General features: G+C 43.3%; 1 non-coding gene across 1 annotated transcript; it reads right to left on the bottom strand.

Moving 5' to 3' along the window:
• Nucleotides 1-3,543: 3,543 nt before the first annotated feature.
• Nucleotides 3,544-3,650, bottom strand: LOC112577917. The gene has a single exon (XR_003102114.1). It is a non-coding gene; the product is annotated as a U6 spliceosomal RNA (small nuclear RNA).
• Nucleotides 3,651-17,888: the final 14,238 nt, after the last annotated feature.

The raw sequence follows: 17,888 nt of genomic DNA, 5'->3' as shown, positions 1-17,888 counted from the left end.
CTTCTTCTTCATAACTGGATGAGTGCATGCGTGCGTGTGTGTGTATATGTGAAACACAGTATGTGTGTAGGGGAAATACTGCTGGGGAAGGTGTCCAGGTGAGCAATCCTGAGTCATTGGCTCTGGAAAATACCACCAGAGCCCGGATATAACTTTCTAAAGGCTCTTCTCTCTCATCGTGGGATTCAAGAAACTGCTTTCCTGATGGAGCTAAAAGTATCAGCCTAGTTGCAGAAACCCCCACACAAAACCACCCCCCAAACACACCCAGCCAACACTGAGAAGGGAAAGGTGATTTTCCACAGGTGTTTTGTTTCTCCTCCTTCAGCATTCAGATTCATGTTTTGCTTCTAGAACCACCATCATTTCATTAAAATTCACTCAAAAAAAGGGGGGGCCGCCCACAGCTCAGAATTTTGTTTGGAATCTGTTTTCTTATTTTGCTGTGTTAGAGTCAAAGCACAGACCAAGTGAGGTTCAGAGGTGCTACTGCATGTTGATATTCCCAAAGGTTTCTTTCGTGCCGCTTGGCACTGAGAGGCAAGGGTAGTTTCCTCCCAGCACCCCCACCCCAAGCCCCAGCTCTCCCCTTCTCTCTGCTGTGGATGGGCTGCTGGTGGAATGGCTCAGGGAGAGTGGAGTTCACAGCTTGTAAGCGGAAGGTGGATGCCAGGGGCTGTCGGTGCCGTATCTCCCAACAAACCCATGTTACCACCCTAGGATTGCCATGGAAAGAACTGGGAAGTGCGGAGAGATAGAACTCAAAATACATAATACCTGCTGCTTAATAAGGATTGTGTGCTTCCATGCGAAACTACTGACATCACGGCTATGCTCCAGAGGTCCATGGGAAGGCCTAGTCAGGTAGCCTTGTGTGATTTTGCCAAGAATAACCATCTTGCTAGGGGTGGGCAAGAATCAAACATTTAGAGTGTCCCTTCCAGGAGCCAACATTGAGCTAACGACTTGACACAAGTTCTCTTATTAAATCTTCGCCACAGCCATGTGAGACAGAGGAGGGGAACCGAGACTCGCGTTGCGTGTCGGTCAGGAGAGGCGAGGCTGTGCTGTAGTAACGAGCAATCCAAGAATCTCAGTGGTTCTATGCAATTACAGTGTATTTGCCACTCACAGAAGCCTTCCATGCAGTTGCTCCAAAACGCTGACTGCTTTGATCTTTTGGCCCACCATGTAACTCAAGGCCTCCACTGCAATTGCCATGGCAGGGGAAGAGAGAGACCGGAAGATTGTGCATGAGTTTCCCCTTCAGCCCAGAAGTGAACTTCTGCTGTCAGTTCATTTGCCAGAACTAGTACCTTGTCCCCATGCGCCTACTGAGTCTTCCATGTGCCAAGAAGGGGAGGCGCACAGGATAGTGGTGAGCGTAGGTGATACTGACCACAGAGAGGTTTAATACCTAGCAGGAAGTAGTGAGGCTTCCCTGATGTCTCAACAGATGAAGAATTTGCCTGCAATGCAGGAGACACAGGAGATGCGGGTTTGATCCCTGGGTCAGAAAGATCCCCTGGAGGAGGAAATGGCAAACCCACTCCAGTATTCTTGCCTGGGAAATCCTATGAACAGAAGAGCCTGGTGGCTGCAGTCAAAAGGGTCACAAAGAGTTGGACACAACTGAGCAACCAAGCACAGGGTAGCAGCTGGCAGAACTCAGGTATCAAGTGAGCTCTGCCTGGAATCAAAGCTCAAACTCTGTCCATAACACTTGGAGCCAGTAAGAGAACTCCTTCCCTCCAGGCCCAGTTAGCAAGCAGGCCTGTGTGAGCACCCTTGCATAACCTGCTGGGGACAAAAGTGAAAGTGAAAGTCACTCAGTTGTGTCCAGCTCTTTGTGACCCCATGGACTGTATAGGCCATGGAATTCTCCAGGCCAGAATACTGGAGTGGAAGCCTTTCCCTTCTCCCAACTCAGGGATTTTCTTCCCAACTCAGGGATCAAACCCAGGTCTCCCGCATTGCAGGCAGATTCTTTACCAGCTGAGCCACAAGGGATGCCCAAAGGCAGTTATTCAGTTCAGTTCAGTTCAGTTGCTCAGTCGTGTCCAACTCTGCGACCCCATGAATTGCAGCACGCCAGGCCTGCCTGTCCATCACCAACTCCCAGAGTTCACTCAAACTCACGTCTATCAAGTCAATGATGCCATCCAGCCATCTCATCCTCTGTCGTCCCCTTCTCCTCCTGCCCCCAATCCCTCCCAGCATCAGTCTTTTCCAATGAGTCAACTCTTCACATGAGGTGGCCAAAGTACTGGAGTTTCAGTTTTAGCATCATTCCTTCCAAAGAACACCCAGGACTGATCTCCTTCAGAATGGACTGGTTGGATCTCCTTGCAGTCCAAGGGACTCTCAAGAGTCTTCTCCAACACCACAGTTCAAAAGCATCAATTCTTCGGTGCTCAGCTTTCTTCACAGTCCAACTCTCACATCCATACAGGACTACTGGAAAAACCATAGCCTTAAATAGCAGTAATAGGTCCTTGTATTTGTACAAAGCCTTCCCGGTTTTCAAGCCTTCTTAAAGTATGTTGGTTCACCAAATCCTTAAAACAACATAACCAAACAAAAAGGGAAATTTTTGTATCCCCACTTTTCAAGAAACTGAAACCAGAAAGAAACTGGACATACTCAGAGCTAGTCATTGAAAAACCCAGACTAGAGCTTAATTTATATACAAGCTCATTTGAAGCTCTTCCCAACCCATCCTGCTCTCTGTAACCTCAGTCTGGAAAGATGCCTCCTCTCCATCCAGACTGTCTCCTCTCCTCTAAAATGCCGCTCTCAGGACACCACACCCTCACTGGACCCTCCTCTGGGGGATTTTGTCATTAATGCATGCGAGACAATGAATGTGTCACACTGTGCAGACTTAGGGTTAAGAGCATTTGAGACAGAATTAACTTTTCAATTTTCATTGGAGTATAGTTGCTTTAGAATGTTGTGTTAGTTTCTGCTGTACAGCAAGGTGAATCAACTGTATGTATACACATGTCCCCTCTTTTTTGGACTCCCTTCCCATTAGGTCACTACAGAGCATTAAGTAGAGTGCCCTGTGCTATACAGCGGGTTCTCATTAATTATCTATTTTATACATAGTATCAACAGTGTATGTATGTCAATCCCAATCGCCCAATTCCTCCCACTCCCCTCTTCCCTCTTTTTAAAACAAAATTTAATTTATTTAAATTGGAGGCTAATTACTTTACAATATTATAGTGGTTTTTGCCATACATTGATATGAATCCGCCACGGGCGTGCATGTGTTCCCCATCCTGAACCCCCCTCCCACCTCCATCCCCATCCCATCGCTCAGAGTCATCCCAGTGCCCCAGCCTTGAGCACCCTGTTTTATGCGTCAAACCTGGACTGCCGATCTGTTTCACATATGATAATATACATATTTCACTGCTATTCTCTCAAATCATCCCACCCTTGCCTTCTCCCACAGGGTCCAAAAGACTCTTCTATACATCTGTGTCTCTTTTGCTGTCTCGCCTACAGGGCCCCTCTTCCCTCTTGATGCCCATTAAAATCATGGAACGCTTGACAGACTTGCACGTCACCCTTGTCCAGGGGCCATGCTAATCTTCTCTATGTTATTCCAATTTTAGTATATGTGCTGCCGAAGTGAGCAACATTTGAGACAAAATATAGATAACAGGCAGAGCAGGGTGAATGAGAGAGTCTAGAAAATCTGTCTTGAGAAGCCACTAGCTTGTTTGAGATGTGGATAAAGAGGGAATTCATTTCAGATGGAAATTCTTTCTTTTAGTTCTCATTCCTTTGTTCTAATCCATTTCACTTTTGTTTTGTTTTCTGGCCGAGTTGCACAGCTTGTGGGATCTTGGTTCCCAGACCAGAGATCGAACACAGGCCCTCAGCAGTGAAACCATGAAGTGTTAACCACTGGACCACCAGGGAATTCACTAGTCTATTACATTACAAAATTTGCTAAGTGCCTTTCCATGTACTATTTCATTTAACTTCCTGAACAATTCTATTAGGGAATTGAGAACTTAGTCAGATCTTCCTTCTCATTGGACAAAAAACTGAAACCTACAGAAGATGAAGTGACTTGTAAAACATCAGAGCAGGCCAGAGCCTGAACTCAAAGAGGCAAAAATGTTAAAGAGGAATAATGGTTGATATTTGTGCAACGATGGTGAAACTATCACATTTAGAGCTAGCTGGCAGTCTATAAATTAATATATTTTATAAAAATCAGGTTTTTAGTATGACATACTTCATACATATAATGGAGCTTAAATACACATATATGATATTTAGAATAATAAAACACTGTATCTACCACCCTGCTTATGTCCAGTGTTCTAAAACAATAGGTCGCTTCAAGCTATAAAAATGACATACTCTTGGCTCAAAATTTAAATCACCCAGAAGATGGAAATTTTTAAGTTTCTTTTCTCATCCTGTCAACCTCTGAATCCCACTCTCCAAGGATAACTGCTGTCAACAATTGGACACAAAATCTTAATTACATTCATTCTGGAAACAATCCATATATATATATCAAGAGTCATAAAAATGTCTAACTTTTGGTCCCATCACCCCACTGTAGGCACTTATCTCAGGAAAAGACCTCTCAGGATGCCCTTCTTTCCTAGAAACAGCCAAGCTCATTCCCACACAAGTCCTTGCCCTTGTTATTTTCTGTCTGGAAGCCGGTCCCTCCAGACTTGCTCATGGTTGGAAGCCCTTCAAGTCTCCGCTTATGTCAACGCCTCTGACAGGTTGCTGGTGGTCACTCTCTAGACTGGCTCCATCACTCCGCAGAATCAAGTGGCACAGAGTAGGAACGTACATTTTGAGTTGAGAGGAGAAATGTGCAGTCATGAAGCCACCACCAGACTACTTAGGTAGGGAGTATTACCTGACTCACTTTGGAACCCAGCAAGCCACTTCTGCAAAGAAACAGTCCTTGCAGGGGGTTTCAAGACTCTTAAGTTACTAGCAGTGTGGGAAGCACCAGCCAGGGGCCATCCTGTCCTTTCTTCCAGCATCAGAAAGGCTGCCTTTCAGATGTAGATAGTGCATGGTGGGCCATCTGCCCTCCCTCTCAATCCTGTTCATTCTTGGCTTCTAAAACAAACAAGTTGTAAAGAAAATCTGCAGGGTGAGAGTCTCTGTCAAAACAACACCTAGTCCTACTTAATTAAGATGAATAATTTGAACACTCTCAAATCAGACAATGGAAACATTAAGAGTTTCCACAAAAACAGAAAGTTGGCCAAGTGGGACGGAGCCCCAGAAGCCTCCACAGCATTCTGAGTTGGGGGTGGGGGGTGGAATGTCTTGCTTAGCCTGGGGGTAGGGAGGTAGGGAGAAGAGGTGAGAAAGGGAAGCCTAGGTCTTAATCTAGTACCACAAACCCTTTTTTTTCTCACAGCAAAGTAAAACATATTTACTATAGAGGAGTCAAAAGAAAAATCAAACCTCACATAATCGGGCCATCCAGAAAGGCAATATTTTGTAGTGTGCGGTGTTTGTTTTTTTTTTCTTTAGCATAATTATATTTTAAAAAACTTACATGTGGTTATGCTATATACTTACTGCCTTATAAACTGCTTTTTTCACTTAATAATATATTGTGAACATTTTCCCATGACATCCAATACTACTCAACACTGTTTGTTTGTTTTTTTTTACAGCTATTTAGTATCTCGTTGTATGACTGTATCATCAACCAGCACCCTGTCATTGGAGATTTAGGTTGTCCCCTGTTTTTATAGGAGGCTTGTTAATGGCTGTTTTTGAAATGCATCCTTGATTATTTCCTTAGGACTAATTCCCAGAAGTGGGATTTCTGTGTTAAAGGGTATGTAAAATTCTAAGAGTTTTTATACACAACTGCTGTGGACAGTACATTTATATGTTGAAGAGCATTAATAAATGTGGTTGACTGCCTTATTTTTGGTCTCTTCACCTCTATTTTTACAGAATGTAGTGACAGTGAGCTAGGAACAGTACACAAAGTTTACATTCAGATGGGAATTTCTGTCTTCAAAGGAACTTATATTTTAAAGAAAACCTTTTCGTTTTTGACCTGGACAAACATGAAGCAAATCAATTAAACAGAAAAAAAGGATTTATTAATTGATCAGATAAATTAAAGACAGAAAATTAATGGGAGGCCCTAATCTTCCTTGTTTTCTCTCATTACTTAACTAATTACTTAATTAATGTGTTAACTTTGCCATATGTGCATTTATGTTTCATGTTTGCCTTTTATGGCATCGCTGATGACTGGTTGCCCAGTAGCTCTTTCCAACCTCCTTCTTATTTTCTGCTTCCTACTATGGACAATGAAAAAGCTAAAACATCCCAGACTCCGTAGCAGGATAAGGTGACAAATTTTTGCCCAGTAAGAACCAAAGAGACATCTCCTGCAGGGATCTGGGAAAGTTTTTCCCCTGTTTGACAAAAGGAGAGAGTTCACGAAACAAGCTCTTATCACCTTGGCCCTGAACCCCATTCCCAGTTGTTGAATATTGTCATGTTGGTGCATAAGACTCTAGGAGCTGCGGCAGCCATTTTATAACCATGAGGCAAATAGCATCAGAATTAAAAAAAAAAAACTCTAATAATGGTTGGTCCTCAATTATATCAGGGAGGCTGTTGAATATACCCTAGATTTAACTCTCCAATTAAATCTAGTTAAATCTAGGGTATATTCAACAGCCTCCCTGATATAATTGGCTTAAGTTAATGGTTCTCAACATTAGTGGTTAGATTAGCACATCAGAATCAGTTGGGAATTTTGTTAAAGTAAGACTGAGTCCATAGGTTTGAGATTCTGTATTTTTATCAAGATCCCAGTTGATACTGATGCTGCTGGTTCAGGGACCACACTTTGAGTAGCACAGCATCACCATTTTATTGACATGAGGCTTCTTAATTGGTACATCCTTTTTCTGGGTTCAAAGATTACCCTCATTATTTCACAGGTCTGACTTTGGAAACAATGAAATGGAAGGAAGAATTCTTTCCTGCTGAGGGTCCATTAGCCCCTCTGAATCACCTCAGCCCCTCTGAAGCTTCTCAGTCAGGACTGGAGGGTTCCTAAATTAATGCAACATCCAGGAGTGAAGTCCTGAGACCTGAAGCTGTGGACTGTTTTCAGATGTGCTGTCTTGCACTTGCTGTCCTGGTCAAACAGGCTTTTCTGACTGACCCACCTAGACAGATTCAGCCTTAGAAAGAGGGGCTGTAACTAGAGCTCACCCTTTCTTTCCGGACCTTCCTCAACCTGCTGCCATCGTGGCTCTGCTGTTCAGGTAACATCTTTGTCTTTGGTTGTTAAAGTCAGGCTTCTGAAAACAGTGATGGTGAAAGTCAAGGCCACAGAGAAAGAATGCTGGCAGAAGCCCTCCATCTCCTGCAGGTTATCTACGTGTTTACCCTTTCCTTCCAATCTCAGGGAAGACATGCCAGCCTCCTGCCTGACACAGCAGTCCCCAATCTGTCACCTCTGCTGCGCTGAAACCTCTCGGCAAGGTCATCTGTGACCGTTCCAATTCTTCTCCCTGCGGGTCCAGTGGGCTAGTTTGTCATCCTGTTTCTCTATTCCCTTCTACAGCAAAATCCCTAGGTATATTGGCCTACCCTTGCACCTCCATCTCCTTCCCAGCTCACTTTCATGAGGCCTAAGCCCCCATCACTCCTCTCAGCTCTCTTGCCAAGGTTGCCCGTGACCTGCAATTTAGCAATCTAAGAATTTTAGGTTGGTCCCTATCTTACCGGCCAATCATCACAGTTTGTGGCGCAGTTAAGCCCTCCCTCTTTCCTGCCTGTCTGAGCTTACTCACATCAGCACACCTCATTTACCAGATTTCACCTTTACTCACTGGCTCCTCTTTTACAGTCTCCCAGGCTGGTTCAGCCTCCTCTTCCTAGAGACCTCTGCATGAGAAGCCCGGGCCCTGGTCCTCACTCCCCTTCCCTCCCTTCTAAGTTTCTCCAGGATCCCACCTCTCCCATGGCTGTCAGTTCCATCTACAGCTGATGAAATTTATCTCCAGCCTTACCTCCCGCCCCTGGTCCAGACTCATAGCCTTTTATCTTCAATGGCCCACTCGACATCTCCACTGGGGTAGCTAGCTAATGGGCACCTCAAACTTCATGTGTGCCAAACAGAGTTCTTTTTTGTTTTAATTATTTTTTTTTTAATGTGGACCATTTTTAAAGTCTTTATTGAATTTGTTGCTTCTGTTTTTTGTTTTTGATTTTTTGGCCATGAGGCATGTGGGATCTTAGCTCCCAGATCTCCTGCATTGAAAGGTGAAGTTTTAACCTCCGGACTGCCACAGAAACCCCCCAAACAGAATTTTTAACTTCCCCTCACCTGCACCATTGACTTAAAAGCTCACGTGGCAGACCTAGGAATCACATTGCCTTCTCTTTGTTCATTTGCTATCATTCAGTAGCTTAGTTGTGTCTGACTCTTTGCAACCCCATGAACTGCAGCATGCCAAGCTTCCCTGTCATTCACTCTCTCCTGGAATTTGCTCAAACTCGTATCCATTGTATCCGTGATGCTATCCAACTCTCTCATCCTCTACCACCGACTTCTTTTGCCTTCAATCTTTCTCAGCATCTGGGTCTTTTCCAATGAGTCGGCTCTTCTCATCAGGTGGCCAAGGTATTGGAGGTCCAGCTTCAGTATCAGCCCTTCCATTGAATATTCAGGATTGATTTCCTTTAGGATTGACTGGTTTGATGTTCTTGTTGTCCAAGGGACTCTCAAGAGTCTTCTCCAACACCACAGTTCGAAAGCGTCTATTCTTTGGCACTCAGCCTTCTTTATGGTCCAGCTCTCACATCCATACATGACTGCTGGAAAACCCATAGCTTTGACTGCTGCTGCTGCTGCTGCTAAGGCGCTTCAGTTCAGTTCAGTTGCTCAGTCATGTCTGACTCTTTGCGACCCCATGAATCGCAGCACGCCAGGCCTCCCTGTCCATCATCAACTCCCGGAGTTCACTCAAACTCATGTCCATCGGGTCAGTGATGCCATCCAGCCATCTCATCCTCTGTCGACCCCTTCTCCTCCTGCCCCCAATCCCTCCCAGCATCAGAGTCTTTTCCAATGAGTCAACTGTTCGCATTAGGTGGCCAAAGTATTGGAGTTTCAGCTTTAGCATCAGTCCTTCCAAAGAACACCCAGGACTGATCTCCTTTAGAATGGACTGGTTGGATCTCTTTGCATTCCAAGGGACACTGAAGAGTCTTCTCCAACACCACAGTTCAAAAGCATCAATTCTTCAGCGCTCAGCTTTCTTCACAGTCCAACTCTCACATCCATACATGACCACTGGAAAAACCATAGCCTTGACTAGACGGACCTTTGTTGGCAAAGTAATGTCTCTGCTTTTGAATATGCTATCTAGGTTGGTCATAACTTTCCTTCCAAGGAGTAAGCGTCTTTAATTTCATGGCTGCAATTACCATCTACTGTGATTTTGGAGCCCAAAAAAATAAAGTCTGACACTGTTTCCACTGTTTCCCCATCTATTTCCCATGAAGTCGTGTCCAACTCTGTGCGACCCATAGACGGCAGCCCACCAGGCTCCTCTGTCCCTAAGATTCTCTAGGCAAGAATACTGGAGTGGGTTGCCATTTCCTTCTCCAATCCATGCATGCATACTAAGTCGATTTAGTCGTGTCCGACTCTGTGTGACCCTATGGACAGCAGCCCACCAGGCTCCACTGTCCACAGGATTCTCCAGGCAAGAATACTGGAGTGGGTTGCCATTTCCTTCTCCAATAGCTTTGACTAGACAGATCCTTGTTGGCAAAGTTATATCTCTGCTTTTTAATACGCTGTCTAGGTTTGTCAGAGCTGTTCTTCCAAGGAGCAAGTGTCTTAATTTCATGGCTGCAGTCACTGTCCTCAGTGATTTTGGAGCCCAAGAAAATAAAGTCTGTCACTGTTTCCATTTTTCCCCGATCTATTTGCCATGAAGTGATGGGACCCTTTGTTCTTGCTCACCTCCATTTTACTATCAAATCCTGTTAGCTCAACTTTCAAAATACATCAGCAACTTTCCAATGCATTCTTACTAGCACGACCTAATTGAATTCCCTACTCTAACCTCTCTATCCCTGACCTGCAACAGTGGCCTCCTGGCAGGGTGTACCTGCCAGTCGTCTGTTCTCTAAATGGCAGCCAGAATTATCTTTGCAAACCTAAGCCAGCTCTTGGCACTCCTCTGTCCAGAACCTCTGGACAGACACACAGAAAAAGGTCAGGCTCCAGATGCCCAGTGACGCAGCCCTGACTATCTCTCCACCCCCATGGGCTACCACACTCTGCTTCCCTCCGCTGGAGCCATCCTGGCCTCCTCATTATGCCTCAGACATGCCGAATTCCTTCTGTTGGCAGAACCTCCACACCTTCCCCGGATCCGCATGGCCCACTTCTTTCCCTCAGGCTTCTGCTCACTGTCTTTATTTTATTTTAGGCCACACCATGCAGCTTGTGGAATCTTAGATCCCCAACCAGAGACTAAACCCAGGGCCATGGTAGTGAAAGCGCTGAGTCCTAACCTCTGGACCACCGGAGAAGTCCCCTCCCCTACTTTAAAAGTCTTCCTCCACAGGCTTGGATAACAAGATAGCGGAGAAGTAGGTGGACGTGGAGTACATCTCTCTTCACGATATATCAGAAATACACGTTCAGACACAGAACTGCATGCAGAACACTAGCTGACAGCGGACAGGAGTATCTGACTAGTGGAAAAGCACATACAGAACCATGCAAAATTCGGTAGGATGAAGGAACTAGGGGGAAAAACAGGAGTGTTAGTAAGACTGGACCTGCCCTCAGAGGGTGGAGGAACTGAAGCAGGGGTCCGATCCCCACATGGGGGCAATTGTCTGAGTTAGAGGAGAAACATTTACGGCTGAGAGTGAAATGGTTGATCTGTAGCAGCCTAAATGGAATGAGAATCAGACAGTCCTTGCCGCAGCCATACATACCCCAGACAGGGACGCTGGTCCCCTGGAAGGTTCAGTGGCTGGGAGCTGGAGTTTAGGAATTGTGGAGCGATCCCAGGGCAAGGGCTGCTGTTGACTGCAGAGAGACGGATCTAGGGGATGTGAGGGAGGAGATGGTGGTGGGAAATATCTGTGGAGAAAAGTCCAGCAGCCATGGAAGCAAGGCGATACAGCTGAGTCACGTGTTGGGGGTGAACCCACCACCATAGTCTCTCTCTCCCATCACTGCCAGCATCAGCAGCTGAACAGTAGAGAGGATGGCCCATCAAACACCTGATGCACTGAATTACAGAGCAGGACCCCACCCAGGGTGCCCCTTTAAGTGCCTGACCTGCCAATTTACAGAGTAGGACCCCAGCCAGGGGGCCCCCTCTATGTGCCTGATGTGCGGAACAACAGAGAAGGACTCCAGGCAAGCTGCTGCTGCTGCTAAGTCGCAACAGTTGTATCCGACTCTGTGCGACCCCATAGACGGCAGCCCAACAGGCTCCCCCGTCCCTGGGATTCTCCAGGCAAGAACACTGGAGTGGGTTGCCATTTCCTTCTCCAGTGCATGAAAGTGAAAAGTCAAAGTGAAGTCGCTCAGTCGTGTCCGACTCTTCGCGACCCCATGGACTGTAGCCCACCAGGCTCCTCCGTCCATGGGATTCTCCAGGCAAGAGTACTGGAGTGGGGTGCCATTGCCTTCTCCGTCCAGGCCAGGGAGCCGTCTAATTGCCTGAATGGGCAGAGCTACGGAGAAAGGCTGGCCAAAGAGGCCTTCTGATCACCAGCTACAAGAGGCTCATAAAAAGACTCTGATAGGGCCATAACTCCTGCGGCGGAGGCAGTCCGTGTCCCTGCACACCAGGCGCCACCAGAGTCCCCTCAAGCCAAGCAGCTTGAGCCACCTTTATGTTCAACTCTCACTGGAGCAGAGCTGCCACTAGCAAAAATAGTCTTGCATCTATGCATGCAGGGTCGCTTCAGTATTGTCTGACTCTTTGCGACCCTGTAGACTGCCAGGAAATTTGAATGTTGGTGATCTCTGGGACAATATCAAACACACCAACATTCAAATTATAGGGGTCCCAGAAGAGGAAGAAAAAAAGAAAGGGTATGAGAAAATAATTGAAGAGATTATAGTTGAAAATTTCCCCAACAAGAAAAGGAAATAGTCAGTCAAGTCCAAGAGGTGCAAAGAGTCCCATATAGGATAAACCCAAGGAGAAACACACCAAAGACACGTACTAATCAAACTAACAAAGACTAAACACAAAGAAAGAATACTAAAAGCAGCAATGGAGAAACAACAAGTGATATACAAGGGAAACCCCATAGGCTTAACAGCTGATCTTTCAGCAGAAACTCTGTGGGCCAGAAGGGAATGGCAGGATATATTTAAAATACTGAAAAAAAAATCTACAACCAAGAATACTGTACCTGGCAAGGATCTCATTCAAAATTGGTGGAGAAATAAAAACTTTTCAGACAAACAAAAGTTAAGAGAATTTAGTACCATCAAACCAGCTTTACAACAAATGTTAAAGGGACTTACATAGTCAAGAAATACAAGAGAAGAAAAAAGATCTACAAAATCAACCCCAAACAATTAAGAAAATGGCAATAGGAACATATATATCAATAATTACTTTAAATGTAAATAGATTAAATGCTTCAACAAAGACACAGAGTAGTTGAATGGATACAAAAACAAGACATATATATATATATATATATATATATAAAAACAAGATATATATATATATATATACTATCTACAAGAAGCCCACTTCAGACCTCAAGACACATATAGACTGAAAGTGAGAGGATGGAAAAATATATCCCATGCAAACGGGAAGCAAAAGAAAGCTGAAGTAGCAATCCTTATACCAGACAAAATAGACCTTAAAATAAGGACTATTACAAGAGATAAGGAAGAACACTACATAATGATCAAGGGATCAATCCAAGAGGAAGACATAATAATTGTAAATACCTATGACCCAACATAGGAGCACCTCAATACATAAGACAAACATTAATAGACATAAAAGGAGAAATGGACAGTAACACAATAATAGTAAGAGACTTTAACACCGCATTCACACCAATGGCCAGATCATCAAACAGAAAATTAAGGAAGCACAAGACTTAAATGATACATTAGATGAGATGGATCTCATTGATATGCTTAGGACATTCCATCCAAATGCAGAAGAATACACCTTCTTCTCAAGTGCACATGGAATACTCTCCAGGATAGACCACATCTTGGGTCACAAATCAAACCTCAGTAAATTTAAGAAAATTGAAATCGTATCAAGCATCTTCTCTGACCACAACGCTGTGAGACTAGAGATCAATTACAAGAAAAAAAAAAAAAAACTGTAAGAAACACAAACACACGGAGATTAAACAACACGTGTCTAAATAACAAACAGGTTACTGAAGAAATCAGAAGGGAAATCAAAACATTTATAGAAACAAATGACAGTGAAAACACGACAACTCAAGACCTATGGGATGCAGCAAAAGCAGTTCTAAGAGGGAAGTTTACAGCAGTACAATCCTACCTCAAGAAACAAGAAAACATTGAATAGACAACCTGACTTCACACCTAAAACAACTGGAAAAAGAAGAACAAAAAACCCCAAAATTAGTAGAAGGAAAGAAATCATAAAGATCTGAGTGGAAATAAATGAAAAAGAAATTAAAGAAACAATAGTAAAGATTAGTAAAACTGAAAGCTGTTTCTTTGAGAAGATAAACAAAATTGACAAACCTTTAGCCGGACTCATCAAGAAAAAAAGAGAGAAGAATCAAATGAACAAAATTAGAAATGAAAAAAGAGAGGTTACAACAGACAATGCAGAAATACAAAGGATTGTGAGAGACTATTATGAACAAATATATGACAATAAAACAGATAACCTGCAAGGATGGACAGATTCTTAGAAAAGTTCAATCGTCCAAAACTGAACCAAGAGGAAATAGAAATTATGAGCAACCCAATTACAAGCACTGAAATTGAAGCTGTGATCCAAAATCTCTCCCCAAAAAACAAAAGCCCAGGACCAGATAGCTTCACAGGAGAATTCTATCAAACATTTAGAGAAAGGCTAATGCCTATCCTTCTAAAACTCTTTCCAAAAAATTGCAGAGGAAAGAGCACTTCCAAACTCATTCTATGAGGCCACCATCACCCTGATACCAAAACCAGACAAAGACAACACAAAAAAAGAAAACTACAGACCAATATTACTGATGAACATAGATGCCAAAATCTTCAACAAAATTTTAGCAAACAGAATTCAGCAACACATCTAAAAGTTCATAAACCATGATCAAGTTGGGTTTATCCCAGGAATGCAAGGATTCTTCAATATATGCAAATCAATCAATGTGATACACCACATTAACAGATTGAAAGATAAAAACCATATGATGATCTCAATAAATGCAGGAAAAGCCTTTGACAAAATTCAGCACCCATTTATGATTAAAATGCTTCAAAAAATGGGCATAGAAGGAACCTACCTCAGCATAGTAAAGGCCATATATGTTAAGCCTATAGTAAACATTAATCTCAATGGTGAAAACCTGAAAGCATTCCCCCTAAGATTAGGAACAGGACAAGTGTGTCCACTTTCACCACTATTATTCAACATAGTTCTGGAAGTCCTAGCTACAGCAATCAGAGAAGAAAAAGAAATAAAAGGAATCCAGATCAGAAAAGAAGAAGTAAAGCTCTCACTGTTCACAGACGACATGATACTGTACACAGAAAACCCTAAAGATAGTATCAGAAAATTACTAGAGCTAATCAGTGAATTTAGCAAAGTGTTAGGATACAAAATCAATACACAGAAATCACTTGCATTTCTATGTGCTAACGATGAAAAATCAGAAAGAGAAATTAAGGAATGAATCCCATTCACCATTGCAACAAAAAGAATTAAATGTCTAGGAATAAACTTTTCTAAGGAGACAAAAGAACTGTACACAGAAAATTATAAGACACTACTGAAAGAAATCAAAGATAACATAAACAGATGGAGAGATATTCCAGTTCCTGGGTAGGAAGAATCAATATTGTGAAAATGACTATAGTGCCAAATGCAATCTACAGATTCAATGTGACGCCTATCAGATTACCAGTGGCATTTCTCACAGAACAAAAAATGTCATAATTCATAGGGAAACACAAAAGACCCTGAATAGCCAAAGCAGCCCTGAGAAAGAAAAATGGAGCTGGAGGAATCAACCTTCCTGACTTCAGATTATACCACAAAACTGCAGTCATCAAGACAGTATGGTACTGGCACAAAAACCGAAATATAGACCAATGGAACAAGATACAAAGCCCAGAAATAAACCATGCATCTATGGGTACCTTATTTTTGACAAAGAAGGCAAGAATATACAGTGGGGCAAAGACAGCCTCTTCAATAAACGGTGCTAGGAAAACTGGACAGCTACATGTAGAAGAATGAAATTAGAACACCACACACAAAGATAAACTCAAAATGGATTAAAGACCTAAATGTAAGACCAGAAACTATAAAACTCTTAGAGGAAAACATAGGCAGAACACTCGATGACATAAATCAAAGCAAGATCCTCTACGACCCACCTCCTAGAGTAATGGAAATAAAAACAAGAGTAAACAAGTGGGACCTAATTCAACTTAAAAGCTTTTGCACAGCAAAGGAAACTATAAGCAAGGTGAAAAGACAACCCTCAGAATGGGAGAAAATAATAGCAAATGAAACAACTGACAAAAGATTAATTTCCAAAATATACAAACAGCTCATACAACTCAATGCCAGAAAAGCAAACAACCCAATCCAAAAGTGGGGAAAAGACCTAAACAGACATTTCTCCAAAGAAGACACACATATGGCTAACAAACACACGAAAAGATGTGCAACATCGCTCATTATCAGAGAAATGCAAATCAAAACCACAATGAGCTATCACCTCACACTGGTCAGAATGGCCAGCATCAAAAGGTCTATAAGCAATAAATGCTGGAGAGGGTGTGGAGAAAGGGAGTGCTTTTGCACTGTTGGTGGGAATGTAAATTGATATAGCCACTGTGGAAGACGATATGGAGATTCCTTAAAAAACTAGGAATAAAACCACCATATGATCCAGCAATCCCACTCCTCGGCATATACCCTGAGGAAACCAAAATGGAAAAAGACACATGTATCCGATTGTTCACTGCAGCACCATCTACAATAGCTACAACATGGAAGAAACCTAGATGCCCAATGACAGATGAATGGATTAAGAAGTTGTGGTACATATACACAGTGGAATATTACTCAGCCATAAAAAGGAATGCATTTGAGTCAGTTCTGATGAGGTGGATGAACCTAGAACCTATAACACAGAGTGCAGTGAGTCAGAAAGAGAAAGATAAATATCATATTCTAACATATATATATGGAATCTAGAAAAATGGTACTGAAGAATTTATTTACAGGGAAGCAATGGAGAAACAGACATAGAGAATAGACTTACAGACATGGGGAGAGGGAAGGAGAGAGTGAGATGTATGGAAGAGTAACATGGAAGCTTACATTACCATATGTAAATAGATAGCCAATGGGAATTTGCTGTATGGCTCAGGAAACTCAAACAGGGCTCTGTATCAATCTAGAGAGATGGGATGGGGAGGGTGATGAGAGGGAGGGGATATATGTATACCTAATATTAGGTATGATTATGTTGAGGTTTGACAGAAAACAAAAAAATTCTGTAAAGCAATTTTGCTTCAATTAAAAAAAAAAAAAGTCTTCCTTCCAAGCAAAACACTCAGTTCTTCCAATCACCCCTCCTCTCTCACCTCCCTCTGCCTCATGCTGGGCTCTGGTGATGAAAGGCAGGAAGTGGCTGCTGATGAGGGGCATTACCCAGAACCAGGCCAGCTCTGGAGCTGACTGTGTCAGGCTGGTTCAGTCTTCCTGGCAAACCTACCAGTAAGGCTTGTTACAGGTAAGGAAGTGAGGCTCACAGAGCTGGAGTGTCTGGCCTTGAACCCAAATCTTAAGTACTATACTGTCTCCATTTAAGAGCTATATAGGTGCAGAAACAGGGCCCAGGGAGCCCCTTGAGGGCTCAGGAGGCCTTGGATACTTGCTACCCAGGAATTAGAATCCCTCCATCATCTGGGGGTTGAGGGGGAGAACTTCCCACCCCAACAAATTCTCTGGGTCCATGTGCCCTCCTATCCACCTAAGACCCTTGCTCTCTACCTGCTCTAAGAGCCTGGGTGCTCTGGCTTACCTCCCCTACCAGACTTTGAGACCTGATGGGAGTAGGGGACAGGATCCCCCCTATGCACTTTATTGCACATCCCCAGTGCAGAGCAAGCCCCACCACATCAGGCACCAGAGAGCTGTTGGTGGTGCGGGAGTTCTGAGGGGGCCTGGGGACTCACAGTTGGAGGTGGGCCCTTATTGGAGGGGTGGTATAGAAAGGCTTTGGCAGTGTGGATCCTAACAAACTGTGGACAGTTCTTAAAGAGATGGGAATACCAGATCACCTTATCTATCTCTTGAGAAACCTGTATGCAGGTCAAGAAGCAACAGTTAGAACTGGACATGGAAAAACCAACTGGTTCAAAATTGGGGAAGGAGTATGTCAAGCCTGTATATTGTCACCTGCTTATTTAACTTCTATTCAGAGCACATCATGTGATATGCCAGGCTAAATGAATCACAAGCTGGAATCAAGATTGCTGAGAGAAATGTCAATAACCTCAGATATGCAGATGATACCACTCTAAAGGCATAAAGTGAAGAGGAACTAAAGAACCTCTTGATAAGGGTGAAAGAAGAAAGTGAAAAAGCTGGCTTAAAACTCAC

Source organism: Bubalus bubalis, chromosome 11 (assembly GCF_019923935.1).
Source record: "Bubalus bubalis isolate 160015118507 breed Murrah chromosome 11, NDDB_SH_1, whole genome shotgun sequence".
NCBI classification, from domain to species: Eukaryota; Metazoa; Chordata; class Mammalia; order Artiodactyla; family Bovidae; genus Bubalus; species Bubalus bubalis.
The sequence above is the reverse complement of the archived record's forward strand: the minus strand, read 5'-3'. Positions and strand labels throughout refer to the sequence as shown.